The sequence below is a fragment of the Pan paniscus genome, chromosome 10, assembly GCF_029289425.2.
Source record: "Pan paniscus chromosome 10, NHGRI_mPanPan1-v2.0_pri, whole genome shotgun sequence".
Classification (NCBI taxonomy): Eukaryota; Metazoa; Chordata; class Mammalia; order Primates; family Hominidae; genus Pan; species Pan paniscus.
Genome location: NC_073259.2, coordinates 10548654 through 10576471, shown reverse-complemented (window position 1 = coordinate 10576471; position 27818 = coordinate 10548654). Strand labels below are relative to the sequence as shown.

General features: G+C 47.0%; 1 long non-coding RNA gene across 4 annotated transcripts; it reads right to left on the bottom strand.

The window, feature by feature from the left end:
• Nucleotides 1–283: 283 nt before the first annotated feature.
• Nucleotides 284–27468, bottom strand: LOC100986566 (uncharacterized). Of its 4 annotated transcripts, XR_010108885.1 has the most exons (7): nt 8673–11436; nt 7778–7959; nt 6945–7122; nt 5050–5130; nt 4124–4327; nt 2914–3027; nt 284–1712 (listed from the first exon to the last, which is right to left on the bottom strand). It is a non-coding gene; the product is annotated as an uncharacterized LOC100986566 (long non-coding RNA). The 4 variants fall into 4 exon arrangements; XR_004665577.3 differs by having other exon boundaries at nt 286–1712; nt 7778–11436; XR_010108884.1 differs by lacking the exon at nt 6945–7122 and having other exon boundaries at nt 285–1712; nt 4976–5130; nt 7778–27468.
• Nucleotides 27469–27818: the final 350 nt, after the last annotated feature.

Here is a 27818-nt window from a genome sequence, read left to right as displayed (position 1 = left end):
AAAGGCTCTCCCCAGCAAAAGTCTCATTCCATTCAGACGTGACCTGGAACATATCATTTCCCTTTGCGCTGCTTTATCAGGCAGAGGCAGCCACAAAGAACTGGGCAAATATTAATGCTAAACTGTGAAGTGACTAATTTTTCCCTTCCCTTGGCTGCTAAGCAAATGAACAAACCTTACTCCTGTGTTTAAAAAAATATAAAAGTTTGCCTTAAAATAAGCACCTCACCACCCCCCACCGCCCGCCCGAAGGCACTCAACCAGTGCATGGAAAAGGTGTGGAATGTGCTCACATCCTGCGTAATTTAGAGGGAATTTTCTCTGAGTATTCTGTCCACAGGATGTAGCCTTGCCTGGCCTTGGGTTGATTAACTAAAAGGCCAGATGGAGACACAGTCCCCAAATAGCACTGCATAACCTTCAGCAATTCTTTAATTTTCTTGACTATTGAGGCATGGCAAAATTAGAACTTACCTAGGGATGAAAAACAGCCGAAGAGCAATTATAAAGGAGAAAAATCATCATACTGGAGATATAGAGACAGCTCCCAGGCAAACTGCTTTCAAGAAACCCATCCTATTCTGGGTTTGAACAGTCAGCCAATATTTGCTTTTGCCATAGTATCTCAGTCATATATTCCCCTTTGCTGGTCCTCAGTTTCCCTCTCTGTGAAGAAGATGGGTGTGCCCCATTTCTCCTTTTTTCCCATTTATTTTTGGAAGCTCTTAGTGGAACATGTATTCGGAGATTTCTCAGTGGGCTTCCATGTCTCCCATCAGGACAGGAGAATTATTGATCCCAGTGGCTTTTATTTGCCAATGTGGCACTTTCAGAGACTTACAGAAGAGGCAGGCAAACAACACAAATGGAGAGAAACCCAAATGGAAACATGCATGTATATTTGAAAACAAGTATTCAGACATGTGCACATGGCCCTCTCCCACTCCCCATGCACATACACAGAATCACACAACTCTATGAATACACATGCAGGCAGTTGTGAGTAGACAAAAATATATGCAGAGCTAACTATTTACACAGCTACACCTGAAATCAAACAGACCCCACACCCACTCTTGAATATTCTCTGTCACAATTTCCCACCACAGGGTTAGAGATCAAGCGAACCTTGACCTCTTTCCTACTCCCAGCCCTCTTCTTCACCAAGGTTATGACGGCAGTCATGGGATCCAAGGATCCAAACACACACGTTTATTGAGATGTTTATTGAAATTCCAGGTGTGGGGAACATCAAGAATAAGAGAGTCCCTCCCGTGAGGGGCTTAGGTCTAGTAGAGGAAGGAGATGCACACAAAGCTACAAAGTCACATGAGAAGTGCTCCAACTGAAGTGAGCACAGGAAGTTGGACCTATTTGTTTGATCCTGAGATCTGGACAGAAGGCAATCCTCCTCCTTCCTTCAGAGGGTCCAATGGAGACCCAGAGCAATCTGCTCAGCACCAGTAAGCTGGAAGCCACGCTGCCTTCCACCCAATTCTCTGTGGGGATGCTGTGCTGGTTTCAGTCCCTGGGTCCTGCTCCTAGTTCAGCCTCTCTTGCTTGCTTCTCAGATGTGTCTGGTGGTAGAAGTTGAGGAAGAGAACCAGGAGGCTGAGGGCTTACAGGAGCACAGATGTGTTGAACCCAACAGGGAAGGGGCACTCAGTGAGGAGACTGTAGGAAGAGGGGGCAGCAGTGGCCACAAACTGACCCTGGGCAAAAGAAAGCATGAGAAGAAAGAGAAGGGAGAGCAGTCAGTTTTTTCCACCCCATGATCCCAAGAATCTTCTTGACCCTTCTTCTGGTCCTGGTTTCCCCAGTTCCCCCATCCAACCATGTCATGGTGGCCCTGATGATAAACTCAGTCTATCCAGAGCCCCGTATGGGACACTTTAGGCTGTCATCACCATCTGGGGGGCAGTGGTTCTCCCAAAACTGCAAGACATCCAGGCACCTGGAGGGTGCAGTCGGTGATCGCAGACTCACAGGATATTAATGCTTAGAGGTCATCTGGCTGAGGCCCTCATTTTATAGATAATGACATTGAGACCTGAGCATGGAAGCCATTTGCTCAAAGTCCCACACTGTGCCAGTGAGTTAGGGTTGGTTCCAGGATCTGATGAGATGGCTACTGAGGCCCTTGCAAGTTAGGAAGCTAAGGAAGATCTAAGGATGAGAGGGCTTGTTTATGGGCAGATGCCAAGTCACTGGTATAGAGTGACAAGCCAAGAATAGAACCAAGGGTTCAGCCAAGGCCCCTGGAGCCAATAAGATCTCCTTACCAGCTGTAGGGTGGTAAGATATCATTTCCACCAGAAGCAGGGCCACATAGAAGGCCACAACCTGGCCAGTCCATAATACAGATACATGAAGACATGGACCAAAGAATTAAGCATCCCTATGAAGAAGGCTGCAGAGTGGGGTGTGGGGGGATAAAGGAAAATAAGTGGAGCTGGGCTTAGCTGTGGCGTGGGAGTTCTCTTTGATGTTTCAATCCTCCAAGCTGCAGAGAGCACCTCTGCAATCTCCACAGAGAATCCCTGGAAAGACCTTATCCTGCAGAGGTCTGGCATGAGCCATCTGAGATCGTGATGATGGAGGGCTGGAGTTATTGAGATGCTCAATGAGAATGTTTCTACTACCTTTGTGTTCTCTGGGCTGATGGCTATGAGCATCTCCCAGCAGCCACCTCCCCATCCCAGAGAGGGGTAGCCCGAGAGCTCTGAGGAGCCACAGGGACAAATGGGAGCAGAGGCCTGGTCTCATGGCCTCAGAGAAGGGAAAAGTTAGAGACCAGCCATGATATTCCAGGGATGCAGGTCTCCTGAGCTGGGACTCAGCCCAGCCGACCAGCCCAGCAGACCTGCCTTACTAGGGCCTGGAGCAGGGCCGTCCACGGCGTGCATCACTTACCTGGCTGCCTGCTACGTATTTGACTCCAGCTCACCCATCACAGGGCATGGTGCCATGGTGGTAGAGATGCAGGAAGGTAGGCTGCTCCGGCTTCATTCATAAAGTAAAGAACACCTGGAGAGGAGGAAGAGATGGCATCAACTCTGGAGGTCTCCTTTCTCCAGACTTCTCCAGGGGCCTCAACTACCTCTTAGAGTGGGATACGGTAATTCTACCTGTTTTACTGAAGAAGAGAGTAAAACTAAAGGGAAATAACAACAGTCAAACACCAATTTATGACCTACTGTGTGCTTTAATTGAAGCTTTTGAAATTCAAACCCTCGTAGGATCTAAGGTCTGAAAGTGTGAAAGCTTCATGTGGTCTTCTAGATGCTGGGCAGGGCTGTGTGGTGGGAAGAGGAGGGAAGAGAACACTATTCTACTTTATGTGTATAAAATAATCACTTAAATACCACATAATTGTGTGCAGTTTATACTTCTACTACTTCCATTTTTCAGGAAAAAAAAAAAAAAACGGAGGCACAGAAAGGTTAAGTAACTTGCCCAAAGGCGCAGAACTAATAGGTGGCCAAACTGGGATCAGAACAGTCTGGCTTCAGAGACCGGGTTCTTTCCAATGTCCGATCCTTGCCCCCCAGGCCACCGGGGTAAGAATTCAGGTGTTGAACAGTCAGCCCAAGATCCGGACACCCACACAACACATTCCCACGTGATCTCTGCTCAGACCATTTTGGCAAGAGACTGAGAAGAAAGAGTACCCTCTTTTCATCACCAACCACACCAACATTATGCTCTTGCCCCACCCTGCTTAATCCCACAAGCCCCCTGGCCTCACCAGCAAGGTTTCTTCTCATTAACATGGAATGATGGCTTTTGCTGTTGGATGACCCTTGCTATATCATGTCAGTTTTAAAATTTGTTTAATTTTCCATTTTAATTTTACCTGGAACCTGGATACTAATGGGGCAAATGCCTACTCCTACTTCTGTTGATAGAAAGCAGGGACCAGGGGAGCCGGCAGAGAGGGATGCTACCTCAGTGGCTGAGCATCCTCCCTCAGCCAGGTACTGGACCAAGGCTTTACTCTGAAATTAGTCTCTGGCATGGCTGCCTGGGCAAACCTAGAGAGCATTCTTGCTGGCAGAGTCAGACACCACCCCAGATTTGGCTGACGGATATAATACAGGAGCCCATGGGTCCGGGATCTTACCTGTCAAGCAATTCAACGTCCTTTGGAAAGAGGCACCAGCAGCACACGCTCGCCATCTGCTGGGCAGGAAGGGGAAGTTCCATCAGACTGCAGTCCGGCTGGTGCCACGGCTTGTCCCACCTGGGCTGGGTTCAGCCCCAAATCCTCACTGTTCTACGCACCGCTGATTCCACAATGCCTACCTTCCTGTCTCCAGGAAGATGCCTGTTCGCACAGGAAAGAAGGGGAGAAGCTACTGGAGTGACCACAGAAGGACTCTTCAAATGTGCCCCAGCCCAGAACCTTGGAATCTAATGAGCATGTGGGCATCTTGTTCGTTGAAAAGAGGATGCTTAATCAGTGTGCCTGGGATGGAGCACAGATTCTGCATTTCCAACAAGCTCCCAGATGATGCTGCCGGCCCAAGGATCATACTTTGAGTCACAGGACATGAGCCCATCACCAACATCCAGTGACTCAACATCCATATCAGCTGGTGAGAAGCCTTAGCTACCTGGAGACAGGCTTCAGCTAGAGTCTTTTGTTCTGCTTCCAGTTGAAACAGAGAACAGCTAACAGTGATGAAATCACTACCACCTGCCTACCGCTCAGTGTGTGCCGGCCCCTGTGCTAAACACTTTCACATATTATCTATCATATATTATCTGATTCCGTCTTCCTTCAATCATTTCACTTTATAAAATAGGTATTATTGTCTCAATTTTATAGATAAGAAAATTGAGTCCCAGAAGAGTTAGGTGTGCCACCCAGAGTCACACAGCAAGTAACTGGCAGAGCTGAGATCCAAATTGATATTATCTGACTCCAAAACTAGCTAGTCCCCTGCCTCTCATCAAAAGGCTCAGGTGATACCTCCTTGACCTCCGATTGTTATGAAGTTGTTCCTCCTAACCCTCTCCAGGCTTGCTTACTGCTCCCTGCCATACCCTCATTCCATCCTTGCTCCATCTGTAGTCCACTGGCTGGCAGAAGTAGCTGCAGTTAGCCAGCAGCGGGGTGGCCATGACCTGAGAGGAAAAGGAAAGAGGAAAAGACCAAGTCATAAAGCCTGCTGCCACCATGGTGAGCCCCAACTGGCTCGGGCTCCTGAACACCACCACCCCAATGCAACCTCTGCTGACACTTGGTCAACAACTGCTAAAAAGAAACTCCATGGGGTGGCGAGATCAGAGGCGGCAACTTGCATACATCTTGCTGGTCTCTAATTTTTTAATATGGGCAAATACAGGCTACAACCCTACCCAGGGTGCCTGCTATGCATGAAAGCCTGAGATGGGTGCTGGAGACACCAAGGTGGTCCATACGCCAGCCCTGCCCTAAGGAGCTCAAAGCCTGGCTGAGGATGTAGGAAAAAATCCTAACCTTACAGGTTGGTGCTAGAGGAAGAGTAGAAAAAAGCAGGTGTTCCAGGAGTCGGATCAAAGAATGAGGAGGCTTTGGGCAGACAGAGGGGAGGGAGTGGGAGTTTCATGCCAGGACAAGAGTATGTGGTACCTGGACCTGAGGGGCTAACTAGGAGATTAGTGGGACTGGTGCGGAGGCTCTGACCAAAGGAGAAGCAGGCCACAGAAATGGAGAGACAGAATTGTGAATAAAGGGTCTTGAAGGCTGTTGTAAGGAGCTTGAATTTTATCATTTATTGATTTATTTGACAATAATGTGTTGAAAGGTACAAAGCATTTCTCCATGCTGGGCACTGTTCTGAGCACTGGATCTCATTGATAAAACCAAACAGATACAAATCCCTACCTTGGGGGACGTGGCATTCTGGCCATATATGCAAAAGGGCCTACTGAGGTTTCTGAGCAGGAAGCTGACTGTGGGCGTGGCAGAGTTTTCAAGGGATTGGGTTGGCAGGAGAATGCCTGGTTGCCATAATTAAGTGACAAATTCTCTAGGGCATGCCTCACGTCTCATGAGTTATTGGCAGCCCTCATGTGCTACCAGACAGTATGCTCGGTCTGTCTTTAAACGGATAATTAAGACAGAGGCCCTGCCTTTGAAGTACTTGCCATTTGGGAGGGGAGAAAGACACATACGAAAGTGGTGACACAGTTGGAGAAAGACACAGTCAGTGGGGGGTCAGTATATCCTTAATAGGCTCCTAAGGTGGGGGAGGTGTCTGCAGGGTTTGTCAATTCCTATGGTGTAAATACTGCCACCACGGTGGAGGGACTTCAAGTTACTTCGCACAAAGTCACTGAACATGAAGTTGCGGGGAGACCCACACCTGGTGCTCACCCGCGGGTGGAGTGGCTCCAGCCCACCTCAGAAAGTCCAGGACTGTACCCAGAGCTGGGAATGGCTAAGCAAGGAAACAAATAACCTGGCCGTAGAGGAGTCAGGGACCGCTTCCTGTGAGGCGACAACTGACCTGAATCTAAAGGATGTGCAGGAATTTGTCAGGAGATTGGGGGACAAGAGCAATTCTGGCAGAAAATCAGTGATGTGCCCAGGCCTGAGGACTTGCTGAGCATGGCTGTGTGGGCTGGCGAGCAGGCCTGTGCTGGATGAGGGTGGTGTGCAAGGCTGCTGAGAGCATATAGAGGGAGACGAGGCGGAGTGGAAGACAAGGCTAGAGAGGACTCTAGAGGGCTTCATGTGTCCATGAAGGGGGTTCAGCCTCAGCCTCTGCGGGATGGGAAGCATCAGAGGCTCCTAGCAGGCAGTGGCACCATCCTCCCTGTGCTTGGGGTAGATTATTGTCAGTAGGGTGGAGGATGCACTGTAGCTCAGCAATAAGAAAGGAAGAGACGTAGAGGAGTTGGAAGAGGTGGGGCTGTCCGGACCTGCTTCTTCTGTCTCCTCCCTGCTAACTCACCAACAGGCGGAAGAGATGGAGGAGGAGGCTGCAAGCTGTTCAGTCAGGGTGCCTGGTTTGCACTCTGCCTCTGTGCCTTGCCACCTGCTAAGTTATTTAACCTCTCTGTGCCTCAAACAGTGCTATCATGAGGATTAGATGAGCCGATCCTCATAAAGTGCCGACACCAATTCCTCGCCTGTAATCAACATGGAAACATATCTGTGATGATCATTACCACCTGTGAAAAGCTTTTCCTGACATCCTTACCCCTGGACCAGAGACTGGGTTGCTGCCTCATCCTGCCTGCCCCTGGTGCATGATACATCCTCTCTGTTGCCCACTCAACACACACTGCATTGCAACTGCCTGTGTCCACACCTGTCTCCCCTCTAGACTGTGAGCCTCTGGAGGGCAGGGGGTCCTTATCCAACAGGGATTCTGCAGGCCAAACACAGCCTGGCACGAAGAATATATTTGATATACACCTGCTGAATGACTGTTTGCAAGGTCTGAAAGGAATACCAGATTTGGGGATCAGAAAACCAGGCAGAGATGAACAGAGCCCAGGTAGAAACAGGAGACTGGGGATCCACATGAGGTGGGAGGGATAAGGAATTCCACTCTGGCTTGCCACTGACCTGTACTCTCTCATGTGAGGAAATGAAGAGTGAAAGTTTGCAACAGGGATTGAGCAGCCAGCGATGGCACAGAATCCCAGCTCCTGCATGTGACCCCATCAAGAAGGCTTTTCAATTTTCTATGTAGGAATATCATGGTTCTAATTATCCCTTGGTCAGCCCTCCAAAAAAAGATCCTAGAACTCTCCAGGAACCCCAGCCCACCAGCCTTACCTCCCAGAGGCACCCTAGGAGAACCACCAGGCCCAGGTTGTAGGCAGTGAGGGCTGTGCCAGCCCCAGAGGCTCCTGTTGGGACACGAAGCAAGGCCTGAAGCCACCAGGAGAAGACAGAAGACAAGGAGGAGGGTGGCAGGGAGTGGCAATGCACCAGGAGCCAAGAATCCATCCTCAAGCCTAGACAAGCAGAGGAGAAGTGATCACCGGGCCAGCCACACTGCCCATTCACCCCCAGTCCCTCCCCACAGGAACTCCCAAGGTCTTGTTCATCCAGCCCTTGTTCCCAAAAAGCCTGACACAGAGGCTGGCTGAGGAAACAAATGAAAGCTCCCACTGGATGGCATTGTCTCCTGCCTCTGCTTTCTAAGGCCCAGGTGTATTTATTCCAGAGCTTTTCCAGGGCACTGGCCATTGTGAGCACCTATAAGTAGAAGCAAGATTTGGGTCTTGTTCAAACCACCAACTCATCTACTTCCCTTTCCCCTCCTCAGTAACACAGTTGACTGAGAGTCCACAAACCGAAGTTCCTCAGTCTCTCCCATAGGACCCCCAGCTATGGGGTTGCCCCAGCACTCCTGCCTTTAGACACTGGACCACAACCTTCCATGCACTTTGGGGAGCCTCCATTGGCCACAACTTTGTGCCAATCCTCATACCTTTTGCTGCTGTACTTGGGATTTCCCACTTCTGGCAGTGGCCTCCAGATTGCAGGGTACAAGAGACATGGATGTGGCTAGTATGCAGCAAGAGGGGGACAGGGGGCAGAGAGGCACGAACGCTTCCCCCTTCCCTCCTCTCTCGCGCACAGTGCCTCCCCTCCCAAGCATCCCTGGCTCCTCCCACTTGTCACGGGGCTCAGCCACACCCAGTCCCTCCACAGCTTGACTTACACCTCTGGCTTCTCCCAGGCTCCTCTGGGCGGCGAAGAAAGCGGCTCCGGCTGGTCCGGTGTTGCCAGCTGGTGGTGGGTTTGAGCGAAGGGTCCTCTGGGCTCCAGGGTGCAGGACGTGACTCACGGGTGACCCCACCCTCCCAGAAGCGCTCTACTCCTGTGCTCTGATCTGTTGTCGACCCCAGCCCCAGCCCCTACACACAATGCACACACACAGGCACTCACACGTACACGTGCACACATGCACCCACACACAATTATTGAGAACAGGGAGCTGAGGCCGCCGTCCAGGCCCTGGCTGGGCTCCCTGCCATTCTAATGGCTCAAGGGAGAAAGAGAACAAGAGGCGGCGGGGGTGGGAGGAGAGCACTCCGAGGGCAAAGGACAATGGTAGCAGCTCCGGAGAGGGGTGGGGAGAAACTTCAAGATGGGCAGCACCCACATCCTCAGAGTGTCCGCATGGCCTGTGGCCCACACTCTTCCCTCAGAGCAAGGACGAACCTACCAGGGACTTGGACGGGCATGTAGAGAACACGCGCCTCTCCTGCCTCCACCAAGTTAGGCCACTCCTCTTGCCTCAGATTTCAATCTTACTCTTCCGTCCCTCTTTCCCACTGTTAAAGAGTAAGCGTTTATCTTTCTTAACCTGCTAAGTCCGCACCCCTCCTCTAGCTCCCCCTCAACAATAGGCCAAGGAGTATGGGGGATTGGGAATCCCAGATCCAGGCAGCCCTCTTCCCCCCACCTGCCTCTATCCACCTGTGCCTGATAGGAGGCAATTACAATGGCCATTCGTTCAAATAACCTTTCTTAGGCCCATCCTTTCCCTCTTTATGAGATACAGGAAAAGAACCAACTTTAGAAGCCAGATCCCTGAAGGAAGGGGCCTGGCAGCCCACACTCTGGGTCTTACTCCACAGTGATTCAAGGGCAGGTCCTAGAACCAGCCTCTTTAGAATAGAGTGCCTCAGTTTCTCCTTCTGGCAAGATGGCACACTGTGGTGTTGTCTGTGTCAGCCCCGGATTGCTGATGCTCACAGACAAGAGGGTTAAGAGATTTGAAGAACTAGGGGAGGTAAAGGTAGGTTTAGAAGCATGGTGGGCCACACGCAATGGTTACATGCGTGTACATTTGCACATGCTGCCAAAGGCCCTCGCTCTGCCCTGCCCTTGACTCTACTGGGAAAGATTCCCAGCTGGTTTCAGTTAGAAGACAAGCCCTCCTACACTGTCGTATGTCATTTTCCATAGAATCAAGTCAAAATTATTCCACTGGGGCTTCAAGGCTGCCCTTACTCTGGCCAGACCACCCCCCCGATATCCCCTCTGATCTTCTGGCAGAAGCAGAGGTCAATGTGCTGCTTCTGCCCCCTCCATGAACCCTGCCTGCCTGCCCTCTCTGGCATGCACACATCCATGTCTACTTCTCTGGCCTTTCCACACTTCCTTCTCCACTGACTGTTCAAACCCAGCCGTCATCCTTGCTGCCCTGAAGCCCCTCCTCGGCCACAAAGCCTCCCACTCCTTTTTCCCAACTCCCCACAGGACTAGCACTCTCTGCACCCAGAGTGTAGCCTATAAGTTTGGTCTTCCAGAGTAAATGGGAAAGTCCCTGAGGGACACGACCACACACTGCACTTAACAGATTGATGGAAACATCAGGAAAACCCTAGGGTGATGTTTCAGGAAGATGAAAACCATCTAGCTCAAAGCTTTGGCCATCACTCTGCTGGTAACTCTCCCTTGTGTCTTCATAAAACCATCCCCTCATGTAGACAGCACCTTACAACTGATACGGGCAACTCTTGGGAAGTCCCCTATATAGCACCTGAGACTCTGTGGCGCCACGCTCATCCCCCAGAAGCAACTCAGATCAAGAGAATGGGGCTATGAATTCTAGGCCAGTTGCACCACAGCCAAGTGCTCTTTCTCAGAGCTCAGCCACATCACATAGCTGCTGTGAAGGAGGAGGCCACTGACCTGTGACCGCCCCCTATTAAAGGCTGTTTGGGCTTATAGATCATATAGATTAGGGAGAAGTTTGTCTACCAACATCCTGCAGTTGTAAAATAAGATAATGACTGCATGCTACCACAGATTCCTTCTGACCCAAGCAAAACAACAAAAGGACTCCAAACCTCGTTCCTTTCCCTCCTCAACCCACCGCGTTCACAGAACCCTGACTGCAGCTCAGCCACCTGCTCCCACTGCTGGGTGAGCTAAGCCACCATGAGGCCCTGAGATGAGACAGGCTGGCTCACCTGAGGGCAGAGGACTGGAAATTGTGTGGGCAAAAACTGACATTGCAAGGAGTAGTGTATTTATATACCCACAACATAATGACGGCTGACATTTATTCCCAGACCATGTGGCAAATGCCATTCTAAACATCGTACCCATGCTAACACATTTTCTCCTCACAATACTCCCATGAGGTAGGTACTATCAGCACCTATTTCTGCAGATGAGAAAACAGGCACAGAGAGGTTAAGTAACTTGCCCAGTATCACACAGTGATAAGTAGCAGGGCCAGGATTCAAACCCAGGCAGTTTGGTTTGGAGCCCAGACACTTAAAAGTGCACTGTACGGTCTCTTCAGTCTCGTAGTGTGTCGTGGTTTGTTTTATTGGGATGAAATGAGCCAAAGAGTGGTCTTGATGAACAAGAAGAGGAAGCCCCAATTTATCCGATTCAAAATAGCAACTTCCCTACTGGCTCCCACAAGAATCCTGTGCAAGTGGCAATGAAAACCAACATTCTTACCTCCCTCCCTTCATTCCTCTATTTCTTCCCTCCCTCCCCCTTTCCTTTCTGATATCCATCCTTTCACCTAGATGGGACAAGGGGTTTTCAGATGCTTGGGATTCAGAGCAAAGGTGCCTCATCAGGCCTCACCACTCTCTGCGTGGGGAAAGAGAGGCCCTAAGAAAATGGTCAGCCCTTCCCCCTCTGAAACAATGACCCACCCGCCCTGTTTTCTCTGTGCTTGTGCAAGATTTTACTGGACTAGAAGAGTATCACTGCTTTTTATAAGTCATTGAACATGACTGGTATAGACAGTGATGATGAAGCTGGATAATTTGGGCCACGATACTTTGGTGTGTACTGGCGGGAGTGCTGGCCTCCCCTGCCATCTTCCGAGAGGGATGTAGCAGTCATAATGGGGTCTTTTCTTTCTCCACTGGAGGGGCGTTATCCAGGGCACTGCCCTCTGCCTCTACAGGTCCTCTATATCAGCACCCAGGGCTATATATTTCTCACTGTCAAAATTAGGAAGGGCCACACCTCTCAGGGCCAAATTAGTAGGCCCTCAAGTCATAATAGAGAGATTTTCAGGTGCTAATCTCATCTTTAATTTTATTATATTTTTTACATAGTATATTCCTCTGACATAATTTAGTTTATCCTTCTGTTTCACTATTATTGTAAGTAGCCTGGAAATTTTTACTGAGTGGCATGCAGAGGTTGTCAACATGAATAAATCTGTATGTATGAAAGCAGTTTTCAAGCATCTATCTTTTGCTGTGGATTGAATGGCTTATGCAGAGTCACAACCAGTCAAAGGAGTGAAGCCAGGTCAATGCACAGACCACCCACCCTGTTACACAGCCTCTAATACCTGCCTCTGTGCACACTCAGTGCACGCTTGGTTCTGCTCATTTCGCAAGAGTCCCTTAACCACGTGTTAGTCTAGTCTCTTTAAGCTGAAACACATTTCTCAGTCACAGCTCTGGGCAGCTATTTCCCAAACTGAAGAACTTATTCCTGAATGTCATCGTCCAGAAGACAAGATGAAATGTGTATGTGCAAGTGTGTGTGTGTGTGTGTACACATTCTTGTGTGTGTTAACACAATGTCCTTCAAATTACTTTCTCTGTTTATGTCTCTATTTACCTTGATCAGTCCTACTTGCTCCAGTCATGCCCATTGCTGTCTACTTTTCTTGCTCGTGTTCTCCCTTCCCTTGAAAAGCAGCAGGAATGAGCACTAGAGGAAGATTGGGCCTAACAGGAAACGAAGGAGCAGTACTGTACAGCCACTAATGGGGAGCGAGGAGGGAGGGGAGCAAAAACCCAGTATTACCAGCAAAGTAAAGATGTTCTCTTTGGCAGAGGACTTGAGGGAGGGGGAGGAGCTGTGCCATGGTGTGTGATGGGGAGAGGTGTTTTATTAATAGGATACCCCAATATGCTTCAAGGTACCTCATCTGCCGGTCAGCCAAGCTGCTCCCTGGACCCAAGGAAACCTGACATGATGCATGTCCCCACAGTCCTTCGGGCTGTCCGTCCCCTGTGCTAGGGGGAAGCAGCCCCAGGCTTTGCAGGTCAAAACTGGCAAATGAAGAGCTCAGTCCTGGCCTCATTTCTTATTTTGCCCCTAGATGCTCCCAGCTCTTGATGCATCGTGGGGACCATGCAGGGGACAGGCTGCACCCCTGTGGCCACTGGCAGCCTTCTCCTCTCCAATCAAGCTGATAAGAGAGCTAATTGTAAGAATCGCTCACAGGTGCCTTGGCCGGCACTCCTGCCAGCCTCATGGATGCAATAATGGGTCTTTGTGCAGTGTGGGCCATTACTAACAAGGATAACTAAATCATTCATTTCATTAACAACGGGGTTTGGCAGATAATTGTGCAAGAGGCAATTCTCAGCGATGCATGTTCCAGGAAGGAGTGTGGTCAGCTGATTTTCAACAGAGCTGCCAGGAGAAATATGAGAGAAGGTTGAAACCACCACTGGGCCCTCAACCCCAGGATAGCCACTCTTAAAAGCCTGTGGCCTTATGGCTTTATGGTCAGAACTGGAGACAGATGGGAGAGAGAGAGAGAGAGGAGAGAGAGAATGAGAATGAGTCTGCTTCTTGCACAAAGATTCCCTTGGTGACCTTGATTTTCTCTCCAATTTAATAGAATGAGGCTCCAAATTTCATCATCCTCCATCTCTGCCTCACCGTAGATCTGGTCTTTATGGGCCCACCACAGTAATCTTCCTAAAACACTAATTTTTACTATGTTAGGAGATGGAAAAAAAACTCATTGTCTATAGCTTTCAAGTTCAGCTCAGACTAGTACCAAGATCCTTCTGAAAGCATGAACAGATGAAGAGGTAAACAAAAGGTGCTATATGCATACAATGGACTATTACTCAGTTGTAGAAAAGAATGAAGTACTGACATAAGCTACAACATGAATAAACTGTAAGACATTAAAGGAAAGAAGCCACACGCACAAAACAACATATTGCATGACTCTATATGAAATGTCCAGAATAGGAAAATCTGTAGACACAAAAAGATGAGTGGTTGCCAGGGCCCAGAGGGCAGAAGGAAGGGAATTAGCCGTGATTGCCAATGGGTATGAGGTTTTCTTGAGGTGATAAAAAGGTTCTGGAATTAGATAATGATGATAGTCTTATAACTCTGTTAATATACTAAAGCCACTGAATCGTACAATTTAAACAGGTGAATTTTACAGTATGTGAATTAAAAACATCTTTTCTGAACTCAAGGCAGAGGGTCAGGTGGCGCCTGCCAAGTGCTGGACTTGTGGGGACAGAGACAGTTTTCGCTGGCACTAGGCTGTTGGCACGGTCCTGGGAACAGAGCTAAATAGCTTCCACTGAGGTTTGTGTCATGCTCCCTTCAAGGAGTTCTTTCGGCCTGTTCACAAAACCAGTGCATGATGCAAGTTAGGATTACAACAAAAGTGTCTGTTCTTTCTAACATTTCTCCTATTGGCTAGATGATCTAATTAGCTCCAAATTCTGAATGACCCTTCCCTCTATCCCTGTTCTAATTTGCAAAGGAAGGTTCTGAGGCATTCCAGAGTATTGCAGTGTGGAATGGCAGCTTTTCTCCAAGAGCAGGACTGCCAACATGCCCAATGAGATATTTGTTCATTTATGACCAATACTCACTCCCTCATTTCCAAATCCTGTCATCCTACCTGACTAATCACTTGTCCAGAATTAATATTTTTTCAAGCATGAATTCCTATGCTCAACTTTGTAAATTTTACAGTATTGCATAAATGTAATTCGGTATTTCTGAAATGACTACTGTTATTATTCTCATGGTATATTAGATGAAAGAAGAAAGGCATATGCCATTAGGAACTGATGCTTTGAGCTACAAGGAAGAGACATTTACAAAGGAGTAAAACCTGCTTTAGTGACTCCTGTAATTGTAGATATATTTGCTATATCATTGGTCATATTTCTCCAGTCATTTCCTGAGTGCCTCTTCGATTCTGCTTCTCCATCTAGAAAATAGGGGAAAACACCCACTGGTCGAATCCTTTTTTGTTTGTTTGTTTTTGTTTTTGTTTTTGTTTTGAGACAGGATTTCCCCGTGTCACCCTGGCTGGAGGTGCAGTGGCGTGATCTCAGCTCACTGCAGTCTTGACCCCCCAGGCCCAGGTGACCCTCCCACCTCAGCCTCCCGAATAACTGAGGCTAATTTTTTTTTTTTTTTTTTTGGAAACAGAGTTTTGCCCTGTTGCTCAGGCTGGTCTCAAACTCCTGCATTCAAGCAATGTGCTGGACTCTGTCTCCCAAAGTGCTGGCATTGTAGGTGTGAGCAGCCACTGTGCCTGGCCAATAGAATTCTTAAGGGATCTTATTTCCTTATTTCATTACAGTCTTTTCACAGTCAAGAAATAGTTCTGATTATTATTGTCTTCTCTTCCCTATTTATTTTATTTATTCTTGTTTCAGTTTATTGTTTCCTGAACTGAATTGGGAAGGGAAGGAAAGTCATCAATAAAGCCAATTTCCTGTTTCTGAATATTTCACAAGACCAGTCTAGGAAGGGAAGAAGTTCAATGTCTTGGGGCAAAGTTTAGGCTTATCTGTGGAGTTGAGGGCCCCTGCAGCATCAACTGGTGGGAAGGAAACTGGGGCAGGGATAGGAAAGGAGGATGGGCCAGAGCAATGGGGCTCCTAGACTCTGGCACCAGCTTGGCCTTTCATTACATAACAAGGAAGATCATTTTTCTGGGTCTCAGTGTCTTTACCTGTGAAATGAAGTATCTAGAACAGGGTCCTTCTCTAGGTTCTCTAGGTTACCTGTGAAATGAAGTATCTAGAACAGGGTCCCGCTCTAGGTTCTCTAGGTTGCCTGTGAAATGAAGTATCTAGAACAGGGTCCCGCTCTAGGTTCTCTAGGTTGCCCGTGAAATGAAGTATCTAGAACAGGGTCCCGCTCTAGGTTCTCTAGGTTGCCCGTGAAATGAAGTATCTAGAACAGGGTCCCGCTCTAGGTTCTCTAGGTTACCCGTGAAATGAAGTATCTAGAACAGGGTCCCGCTCTAGGTTCTCTAGGTTGCCCGTGAAATGAAGTATCTAGAACAGGGTCCCGCTCTAGGTTCTCTAGGTTACCCGTGAAATGAAGTATCTAGAACAGGGTCCCGCTCTAGGTTCTCTAGGTTACCTGTGAAATGAAGTATCTAGAACAGGGTCCCGCTCTAGGTTCTCTAGGTTGCCCGTGAAATGAAGTATCTAGAACAGGGTCCCGCTCTAGGTTCTCTAGGTTGCCCGTGAAATGAAGTATCTAGAACAGGGTCCCGCTCTAGGTTCTCTAGGTTACCCGTGAAATGAAGTATCTAGAACAGGGTCCCGCTCTAGGTTCTCTAGGTTGCCTGTGAAATGAAGTATCTAGAACAGGGTCCCGCTCTAGGTTCTGTAGGTTGCATGACCTCCAGGCTGTCACTGTGTCACTTCATCACAGTAACATTGTTCACTCCATATCTGCCACCCAAGAGGTGGGCTTTTCAGAGCCACTGTGAATGGTAAACAAAGCAGTTAGTTACCAACAAGTGCTCTCTCTCTGGAGTTGGCACAGAGGCTCAGCGCTGAGATTTGCTGGGGAACTGTGGGGGAGGTAAAATGATCTCATCTTCATTGAGTTCCTCTCTGAGTAGCTCCCAGTTGCTCTGGCACATTCGCCACGACACATGTCTGTTGGCCACATCCGAGGAAGGCAGGGTGGCTGGGGACAGGATGCCAAGGCAGGTGGATGTGGCTTGGGAATGCCAGGGCTTGGTCAGACTGCCCGGGACGAAGCCAGAAAACCCGTCCACAGAGGTTAGGGATTCGAGGTGGAATAATGTCACAGGATCCTTGCAAGCAGGGCCTGCATCTTCATCTTCTTGTGGCTAATGCCAGGGCTGGGCTGGGAAGAGAAGGTCTGTCCTTTGGCACTGCTACTGAGGGCAGAGACCAGGGCTTCCAGTCAGAAAAGCTCTCTGGCACTACCTACTCACATTTGTGACCCACATCCTCTGCACACTCATTTTGCTCTTGCTCATAGAGCCCAGAGAAATTCTCTGGAGGTCTGCTGAGGATGTTCCCAGCAGGGACATTTGTGGGACAGGGAGGGGAGGCTCTGCAGTGGGAGGATGGCCAGGTAATGTGGCAGAATGGAGAACAGCATTGGGGGTGGTGCACACCATGAAGCAACAAACTTGGAGAACACACAGTAATGTAGATGGGCCTAAAATCCACAGTTGGAAAGGAAAAGGTAAAAAAAAAAAAAAGTTAAATTGATAGCGTGATCAATTTTGCATAACTTTAGCAATTGATTATGCCATATATGAAAATTAAACATGCATGCATACAAAAGCATAATACACAGTTGGGAAGAATGCATACAAATAAAAAGATATATATTAAACACCGCAGAAAGTTTATCTATGGGGTGAGGCATGGAAAAGGGAATCAAAAAGAATAATACATACATGCATGCATATATACATACGTACACACATACATACACACATGAAACAAGACAAGGTCAGTTTAGTAACTTGAGGAGTGTGATTAAGCCCAAACCTCTGCACTGGAGATAAAAATAGAACACCAAGACTTGATGGCTGAAAATTATTTTTTGGAGAATGTGTCTAGAGCCAAATGACCTGAAAATCTAATGTGCTCACCATCACAAAGTCCTAGGGCCAACGTGTCTCACCCCCACGATGCTGCCTTTCTCCACTAATTATGCATAGGAAAGGAGAAACACAAGAGGAATTTTGTGGTGCTCCTTTTGTGTGCAGCCTCCCTGCTGGGATGGTTCCCATTTAGAGTGGTAAAGTAGTGAACTACTGAGGGCGTGTCTCCCTGCAACTGGGTGGGAAGGGATGTTTGACCAGCTCTTAGAGCCTGTACTCAGGTCAAGAAAGACTCCTCTGACCTCTTGTTTTATTATTCCTTATTAGACGAGATTATGGGAACATTAAGATGTCCCAATTAAAAGTAATTTTTTGGTAAGACAGCAGCAGCAAAATGCATCCTGACTCCTGGATCTACAGGGACACAACCACACTGCTTTACAAAGGGCCCCTCACATCAGCACCCTGTCTGGCCACTGTAGTATGTCATCCCAGTGTCCCCCAATGGACATGCTTCCCACTATTCATACTCTCATATGGTTCCTGCCCACATTGGCCGTGGGCTTAACCATGTGACTTCCTTTGGTGAATGAGACATTAGCAAGCATAATGCAATCAGAGTTTTGATGAGCACTTGCATGTAGTGGCTTAGACTCTTGCGGAGCTCTTGAGGCTGAGAGCCATCCTGTTAAAGTTCAGTTACCCTGCTGGAGACACCACAAAGAGAGAACGATGCCTGGTCAGGCCCCAGCTGGTCCTGCCATCCCAGCAGAGATGCCAGGCATGGGAGTGAAGAAACTATTCTGGCCATCCAAGCCCTAACAGAAATCTTGCAGCAGAAAACCTGCCCTGTCCAGCCCAGTCAACACACAAAAATGATGAGAAATAATAAGACAGTGTTGCTTTAAGTTGCCAAGTTCTGGGGCGGTTTGTTACACAGTAACAGATAATGGAAACACTGGCATATGGTAAAACAGAATAAATATATCAAATTATTTTTGTGAACCTATTTCCTTCTTTTTATAATAAGGCAAAAAGAGTCTGACCCTTTTTTCCCAATGCCAGGTGAAAGGCATGTCAACATCCACAGCTGTGGTCAGGTAGATGCTACTATCCCACAATTTGAGTGGGGAGGAGCCACAGAGTCTAATCCATCACTGATCCATGAGGTCCTGGCACACTGCTAGAAGGGAACAGGCCAAACATGGACTTTCAATGATATGCCCAAGGTCACCTGGCTAGTAAATGGAGGAACAGGATTTCAAACCCAGTCTAACCTACTGTCTGTTCAGGGCTCCTCCTGTTATATTACGCCATTTAATTGTTGGGGCCATTTCAGGAAAGTCCAAACATGAAAGGTCGCAGATTACATGATTGGCTAGTGTTGTTAACTCCCCACCTGTGTCAGGAAATATGCACTAGAATGAAAATCCCATGACTGGATAAACTTGCCTAAGTGTAATTTTTATGGGAGAGGGGTGGCTTTATGAGCATTTTTCCAGCTTTATTGAGGGATAATTGACAAATAAAAATTGTATATATTTAAAGTATACAATGTGATGTTTTGATACATGTATACATGGTGAAATGATTAACACAATGAAACTAATTAACATAGTCATCACCTCACATAGTCACTTTTGTGTGTGTGTGGTGAGAACATTTAAGATCTACTCTCTTAGTAAATTTCAAGTATACAATGCAGTATTATTACTATAGTAACTATGCTATACATTAGATCTCCAAAATTTATTAATCCTGCATAACTAAAACTAAAACATTATACTCATTAAAATATAATTCCTTATGCCCTCCTTTCTTCAGCCCTTTAGCATTCTGTTTTCTGTCTGTATGAATTTGACTAGGCTAGGTACTTTATGTAGGTGGAATCACACAGTATTTGTCTTTTTGTGACTGGCTTATTTCACTTAGCATAATGACCTCAAGTTTAATTCATGTTGTAGCATGTCCTTCCTTTTTAAGGCTGAAATATATTTCAGTGTGTGTGTGACCACACACACACATATATGTTTACCCTCACACACATACATATGCATACCATATTTTCTTTATCCATTCGTCTGTTGATGGGCACTTAGGTTCCATATCTTAGCTATTGTGAATAATGCAATGAACACACGAATACAGATGTCTCTTTGACATACTGATTTCATTTCCTTTGGACATAAACCCAGAAGAGGGTTTTCTGGATTATATGGTAGTCCTCTTTTTAATTTGTGGAGAAACTTTCATATTGTCTTTCATAACGATTGTACTAATTTGCATTCTCACCAACAGTGTTTAAGGGTTTCCTTTTTTCCACATCTCAGCCAATATTTAGTTTTTTTTCTTTTTTTTCTTTTTTTTTTTTTGAGATGGAGTCTCGCTCTGTCACCCAGGCTGGAATGCAGTGGTGCGATCTCAGCTCACTGTAACCTCCACCTCCCGGGTTCAAGCAATTCTCCTGCCTCAGCCTCCCAGGTAGCTGGGATTACAGGCACGTGCCACCAAGCCCAGCTAACTTTTGTATTTTTAGTAGAGGTGTGGTTTCACCATGTTGGCCAGGGTAGTTGTCTTTTTTATCATAGCCTTTCTAAGGTGTAAGGTGTAAGGTAACATCCCATTGTAATTTTGATTTGCATTTCTCTCATGATAAGTGATAGTGAGCATTTTTTTGTGTATCTCTTGGCCATTTGTGTGTCTCCTTTTGAAAGATATCTATTCAAGTACTTTGCCTATTTTCTTAATCAGATCATTTGTTTTCTTGCTATTGAGTTGAGTTGTTTCTTTTGGGGGGGTTGTGGGTTTTTTGTTTGTTTGTTTGTTTTTGCTTTTTTGTTTTTGTTTTGTTTTTTGTTTTTTGTTTTTGTTTTGTTTTGTTTTTTTGACAGTCTCACTCTGTCACCCAGGCTGGAGTGCAGTGGATTGAACTTGGCTCACTGTAGCCTCTGCCTCCTGGGCTCAAGTGATCCTCCCACCTCATCCTTTCAAGTAGCTGGGACTACAGACATGCACCACCATGCCCAGCTAATTTTTGTATTTTTTGTAGAGATGGGGTTTCACCATGTTGCCCAGGCTGATCTCAGACACCTGCACTCAAGGAATCCATCCTCCTAAGCCTCCAAAAGTATTGGGTTTACAGGCATGAGCCACTGCACTCAGCCTTAAGTTGAGTTTCTGATATAGCCTGAATATTAACTTCTTGTCAGATGTATGGTTTGAAAATATTTTCTCCCACTTTATAGGTGTCTCTTTCAATCTGTCAATTATTTATTTGCTTTACAGAAGCTTTTTTGTTTGTTTGTTTTGATGGAGTTTCGATCTTGTCACCCAGGCTAGGGTGCAATGGCGCAATCTCAGCTCACTGCAACCTCTGTCTCCTGGGTTCAAGCAATTCTCCTGCCTCAGCCTCCCAAGTAGCAGGGATTACAGGCACCTGCCACGAGGCCCAGCTAATTTTTTTATTTTTAGTAGAGACGGCATTTCACCATGTTGGCCAGGCTGGTCTCGAACTCCTAACCTCAGGTGATACACCCACCTAGGCCTCCCAAAGTGCTGGGATTACAGGTGTGAGCCACTGTGCCAAGCCCAGAAGCCTTTTAGTTTTATGCAATTCCATTTATTTTTGCTTTTGTTGCCTGTGCTTTTCTGGTCATATCCAAAAAATCATTGCCCAGATGAATGTCAAAAAGCTTTTTCTCTATGTTTTCTTCTAGTAGTTTCACATCTTACTTTTATGTTTTTAATGCATTTTGAGTTGATTTTTTATATGGTGTGAGAAAATGGTTCAGTTTTATTCTTCTGCATGTGAATATCCAGTTGTTCCCACACACTTTATTGAAAAGAATATATTTCCCACCTTGTATATTCTTGGCAACTTTGTCAAAGAGCAATTGACCGAAAATGAATAGATTTATTTCTGGGTTCTCTATTCTGTTCCATTTGTCTATATGTCTATTTTCATGCCAGTATTATACTGTCATGATTACTATTGCTTTGTAGAATATTTTGAAATCAGGTAGTGTGATGTCTCCCTCTATTCTGCATAATGCTCTCTGTGTGTGCATAATTCTGCTGCTGTTGGATGGAATGTTCTGTATATGCCTGTTAGGTCCATTTGGTCTATAGTGTTGTCCAAGTCCACTGTTTCCTACTGACTTTCCATCTGGAAGATCTATTCATTGTTGAAAGTGAAGTATGGAAGTCTCCTACTATTATTGTATTTCTGTCTATTTCCCCCTTTAATTTTTAAAATATTTTCTTTATGTACTTAGGTGCTCTAATGTTGGGTGCATACGTATTTATCATTGTTATATGCTTTTGATGAGTTTATCCCTTTATCATTATACGTAGGATAAAACTTTTTTATTTCTTGTGACAGTTTTTCACTTAAAATCTAATTTATCTGATTTTAGAATAACCACCCCACTCCCCTTTTTGGTTACCATTTGTATGGAATATCTTTTTCCATCTCTTCACTTTCAACCTATATGTATCTTTAAAGCTGAGGTGACTCTCTTTTAGGCAGCATATAGTTGGATCTTTTTCCCCCCCAAATACGCTTAACCACTCTATTGTTAAATTAAATTAAATTTGGTCTGACAATGCCTCTGCACTTTGAGTCCCTCTTTAATTAACTTCAACCTAACATAGGATGGAAACTAACTGCAAGCCTAACTTAGGAGTATAATTTTATAACAGATAACTGAGTCTCAGCCAGTCTCAGCAGCTGAGCTTCAGTCAGTTGCAGGGGGCCAACTGATAAGAACATGCTCAAATAAGACAAATGAAGCCATAACCCATCAACTGGTCTCTGCACCTCCCTTCCATTTTCTGTCCATAAATGCTACCTGACCATGTTGCAGCCTGGAGTTCTCTGAACCTATTTGGTCTGAGGACTGACCGATTCATGAATTTTTGTTATTTGCTCAATTAAACTCTATTAAATTTAATCTGTTTAATGTTTTTCTGTTAACATTATTAGACTCCAGGATCCTGGATTCATAAGGGCCAGCCTAGCACTAGGGTCCACAGTGAAACTGGCGGTCACTTCGCTCTCTTTCCTCCACGTAGAAGGTATCTCTCGGTGATGCCCTGCATAGGCTTGGGGGTGTGAGGACACAGGTAATCTGAAGCTGTCCTTCCTACTGCCTTCAATGTGTCTTTTCTTTTTTATTTTATTTCATTTTATTTTATTATTATTATTTCACTTTAAGTTTTAGGGTACATGTGCACAATGTGCAGGTTAGTTACATATGAATACATGTGCCATGCTGGTGTGCTGCACCCATTAACTCGTCATTTAGCATTAGGTATATCTCCTAATGCTATCCCTCCCCCCTCCCCCCACCCCACAACAGTCCCCAGAGTGTGATGTTCCCTTTCCTGTGTCCATGTGTACTCATTGTTCAATTCCCACCTATGAGTGAGAACATGCAGTGTTTGGGTTTTTGTCCTTGTGATAGATTACTGAGAATGATGATTTCCAATTTCATCCATGTCCCTACAAAGGACATGAACTCATCATTTTTATGGCTGCATAGTATTCCATGGTGTATATGTGCCACATTTTCTTAATCCAGTCTATCATTGTTGGACATTTGGGTTGGTTCCAAGTCTTTGCTATTGTGAATAGTGCCTCAAGAAACATACGTGTGCGTGTGTCTTTACAGCAGCATGATTTATAGTCCTTTGGGTATATACCCAGTAATGGGATGGCTGGGTCAAATGGTATTTCTAGTTCTAGATCCCTGAGGAATCGCCACACTGACTAATCAGGTACTGTAATCTATCACCCAGATTCCTGAGCTCTTCTGAAGGTATTTTCGTGCACAGATTGTTGTTCAAATTCATGTTTCAGTGAAGGGGCAAGTGCTGAAAAGTCCTTTTCTGCCATCTTGCCAATGACGTCACTCCCTCATTGCCTGTTTTGATCACTGTCTTGATCTACTTCCTAGAGCCATGCCCACACGTAGCAGACACTTCATAAATATTTGTTGAATGAATAAATGAATGAACAAATAAACAGGTGAGTGAAACCCTCTACCCCAGGCCTGGAATGTGTTGTGTGATGACTTCTGTGTGTTGGCCTTGCTTGGGTTTGTGCTGCCTGGTGCTGCTAGGTTTCCAGGTGACCAAATACACACCATCACTCAAAGGCAATTGAATCTGGTTGGCAAGCCTGGCCCAGAGTGGCCAATGCCTTTCCCTCTCTCGCCACTAGAGGACAGAGGCGACCCATGGATTCAGCCAACGCCAGTCAGTTCTGCCACCCGGGCTCCAAAGGCACCTTGGGCTTCCCGATGAACAGAAACTAACTGGCCCTGTTGTGATACCTCTAACTCAGAGGTCGCCACTGAGGTACCAAGTAGAGAAAAGGCATAAAATGCAAGTTCCGTATCCTCACCCAGGGTGTGAAGATTGAAACAGGAGTCGTCCTCACTTCCTTGGCTGTCCCTGCAGTGGGGACGCCCAAACTAAGGGCTCCCAGCGCTCTGCGTGTTCTGACCCAGGCAACGTCACCTTTTGGAAAGACAGGCTTGCACCCTGCTCCGCAAAATGAGGAAGGTAAATGTTCCTAACCCAAAAACTGCCTGAAGAAGCAGGCCTGAAGAGTTGAAACAAGAGGAGGGCCTCAGTGCATGCCCACGAGTGTATGTGAGATACAGGTCAGTCCCGCCAACCTGTCCTGGGTGCTTGCCTACATGTCTCTGCTCAGATGGTCCTCCAGGCACTTCTGCAAAGTGAGTATGATGATTACAAGTTAACACGTTAACTTGTAATAAGTGGTAAACTTGCCCACAGTTACATAGCTGGTGCATGACCAAACCAGGGCTCTGGCACAGGGTGAGCTGGCTTCATAGTTCCTGCAGTTCCCCCCACGGGACCACCAATTATAAGGACACTAGGGCTTTGGAAAATGAGCAAACCCTGGCAGTGTGGAAAAGGTAGTGAAGCTCCAGGATGGATCAACACATGTAAAGAACTTTGTTGACTGTCACAACTTCTCATTGCATTCTCACAACAAATCTACAAAGAGTGGTGGCTTATTCCCCATTCTAGAGCCGAGGAAAAAAGGCAGGGCCAGATGAAGAAGTGCCTGCCACGTGCTGACCACAGGCCACTGCATCCCATGACCAGAGCATAAGAGGAGGGGCCACACTGTTCCTCCATCTCCTGATTCCCCTAAAGACCAGCACATGTCCAGGCTCTTCTATTTCTCTGTTACTTCTGTTGCTCTGGTTCCTGCCCTGCAGAGGGGATGGCCATGACTTCCGCTACCTTTCATCCAGCCCTCCAAGATACCCATTAGCCTGTTCCTCTTAGGCCTGATGTGAAAAGTCTGAGATGTAAAAAAAAAAAAAACAAGACTGTAACCCTTAAAAAATGTGCACACTCTGCTTCTCTTTTTCAAAGATTTTGGCAAGAATAACAAGAGTTTCCATGGGACAAATCACAAGCCTTTTTCTTTTTTTTTTTCCCCTCAGCCCCTAATTCATTTCAATTCAATGCAACAGAAATGGACTTGGCTAGGCACCAGCACTGTCCTAGGCCCTAGCAGGGAGCTGCGAGGTGGGTGTCCATGAACCTGAGCAGTTCAGCCCCCGATGATGGGAAGAGCAGCCATGCACAGAATGCAAATGCTGGGTGCTAACGCTGCTTGCATTGGGGTATACTTCTTTCACTCGGTAGCTTGGAGATGACCTCAATGTTAGGGTGAGGCTCTACGAGGCAAAGGCTCCCAGGCCAACCGTGGGCTCCTCGGAGGGCAGAGTCACAGAGCACCTGCAGCCACAGAGTTCTCCCTTCTCCATTGCTGCTTCTCGTGCTAGGAGCCAGGTTTGTGTTCCCAGGAGACACAGTGACCGTGGGGCTCCATGTCTCTGAACTGCCCAACCTCCCTAGCAGCCCACACTGGGCAGAACCAACTTGCAGCAAGCCTGTATTCTCCTGACCAGCTGAGGCATAGGCTTCTCTCTCCCTGGGAAGACAGCATCCCATTTCTTTATCTGAGGTGTCTGCTCTTAACTGGGCTCAAGCCGTCATAGTTGCCTTTCCTGCTGCAATTGCAGGAAACACTTTGTGCTTCTTTCTCTAAGGCACTCGAAGTCCCCCAAACCTTCTCTTGTTCACCACTGTGAGTAGGTCACAGCACTATTCTCCCTAATTAACTGGGGCAGAGGAGGAAGGCCAGGAGATTGCTGCTCTGAGTTTTGCCACGCACTATCAGCCAGATTGACAGGAGCACATGGGTACGCACCTCCCGGGGCTGGGTCTCATTCATGAGTTCACAATACACAGAGGCCTCCTGCTGTGACCAAGTGCATTTTCAGCATGGGGAAAATGGCTGGCACATAGTAGGTGCTCAAAAAATGTTGCCGGATGAAGGAACTGGTGGCATGCTTGCTCAGTTTTGACAAAATAGCTCTCCAGAGCCTCCAGATATACAGGTCACTGTTGCTCCAGAGCATGAAAATGCTGTGATCCTCTTTCTCTTGCCTCTGCAAGGGGAGCCAGAGGACTCTCTGACCCTGATAGAGGCGGCCACAGCCCCTGCTGAGGGGAAGAGGGAAGAGCATGTAAATGCAAAGAGGACTGCAGAGCCTGCTGCAGCTGTAGCCACTCGCTCGGAGTGGGAAGTCCAGGCCACCCGAGGGCAGCAGCTTGTCCTCCTCTGCCCTCAGAGGCTGTGGTCATTGAATGAGTCTGGATCTTCTCCCTGGGTTGGGGGAAGGAATCCAGGTGACCCCTCAAAGTGTCTTTCAATGTGTGAATTGGAGAGCTAAGTTCCAGGTGGCTTCTGCTGGGGCTACCAGTAGGAGGAAAAAGGAGAAATCTAGACACAGATAAAAAGCATTCTGCTTCCTCTGTGCCCTGGACCTCCAGATCACCACCAGGACTCTGTCCCAGGACAGCAAGGTGGACCCTGAAATTCCCTGAGCATCGTTACCAGAGAGGTGAGGGGGGCACACAGCAGAACCATGGGGCCTCCAGACAGAGTGCACGCCAGTGGTGCCCCTTCAGGCAGTGTACACAGCAAGCTGTGTAGATCCCTTCACAAATACTGCCACCTAGGAGCTGTGTTCCGGAGAAGCAGGTTCCAGAGGGAAGCACATTTTGCCTAGCCGCAGATCTACCAGGATGCATAAAGGTTGGGAGAAGGTTACTAGCTCTTCACTCTCCCCATCCCCAAGTCAGAGAGGACGAGGGCCTGCTGAGTAAACCTGGCCGATCCACAGGGTAAAGACTGGCCCAGCTTCACGGAGAGCAGGAAGTAATGGTCCTCTGTAGGGCTGGGCCACAAGTTAGCCATGCGACATGAGCAAACCACTTCTCAGAAACCTCATTGATGGCATCAGGAAATGCTCATGTGCCAGGCTGCTCTGGTAATTCCATAACATTTAGTGCGGCATGCGACCCATCCACAAAGACCCCACCTATGACAGGCAGCCGCTTTGGAAGTTTGAAACTCATTGGCACTAGACAAATACATTTTGAATGAGCCAAGAGAAGAATGACTTCTTATTTTAGTTATTAAAAATAAAGTGATGCTCACCCTCAGGGACTTTTTAGATTGTTCATTCATGGTAAGCATCACCCAAGGGCTGGTTCTCTCTCCTCCATGCCTCAATTGTGTAACCTCATAATTTTAGAATGTTTTGGCTAAAGGAAACCTCATTCAAGCCCTCCTGTTCAGTGCATGCCCAGAGAGTGCAGGCGCTGGGTCTAAAGTCACACAGTGGCCCAGCAGAGACCAGAGCTTAGTCCTGTGGAGTCTAGAGGCACAATGCTTATTTGTCACAGTTCTTCTTCGTCTTTTTCTATCTCCCTGTATTACTACTCATACCTTCTAACCTCCACTGAAATGGTCTTTCCTCTGCCTTTCAAAAAGCCTGAGAATGGAAAAACATAAAGAGAAAGACAAATGAAAAGATGGAGAGGGAATCAAGTTCACATTTCACATGAGAAGATGTGCCATCCGATTTCAGATCACAGTCCTCGAAAGGTGAGAACTGCGTTTTCTCTTTGTTCCAGGCTGCAGTGACTGCACCATGGATGTGAGAGTGAATGCTTGTCAGGCCATCAGTTGGTGTTTTCCCCACATCGCACGTGTGCACAGGTACATACCTGTGAGGCACATGGCCAGGGAGGCCACCTGTACTTCTTCCCCAGAGAGAGACCTTCAGACCACCCTCCATGTAAGCAAAGGGTATGTGGTGATTACAGAAAGGGATGGGCTAGGCCTCCAAGAGCATTTAG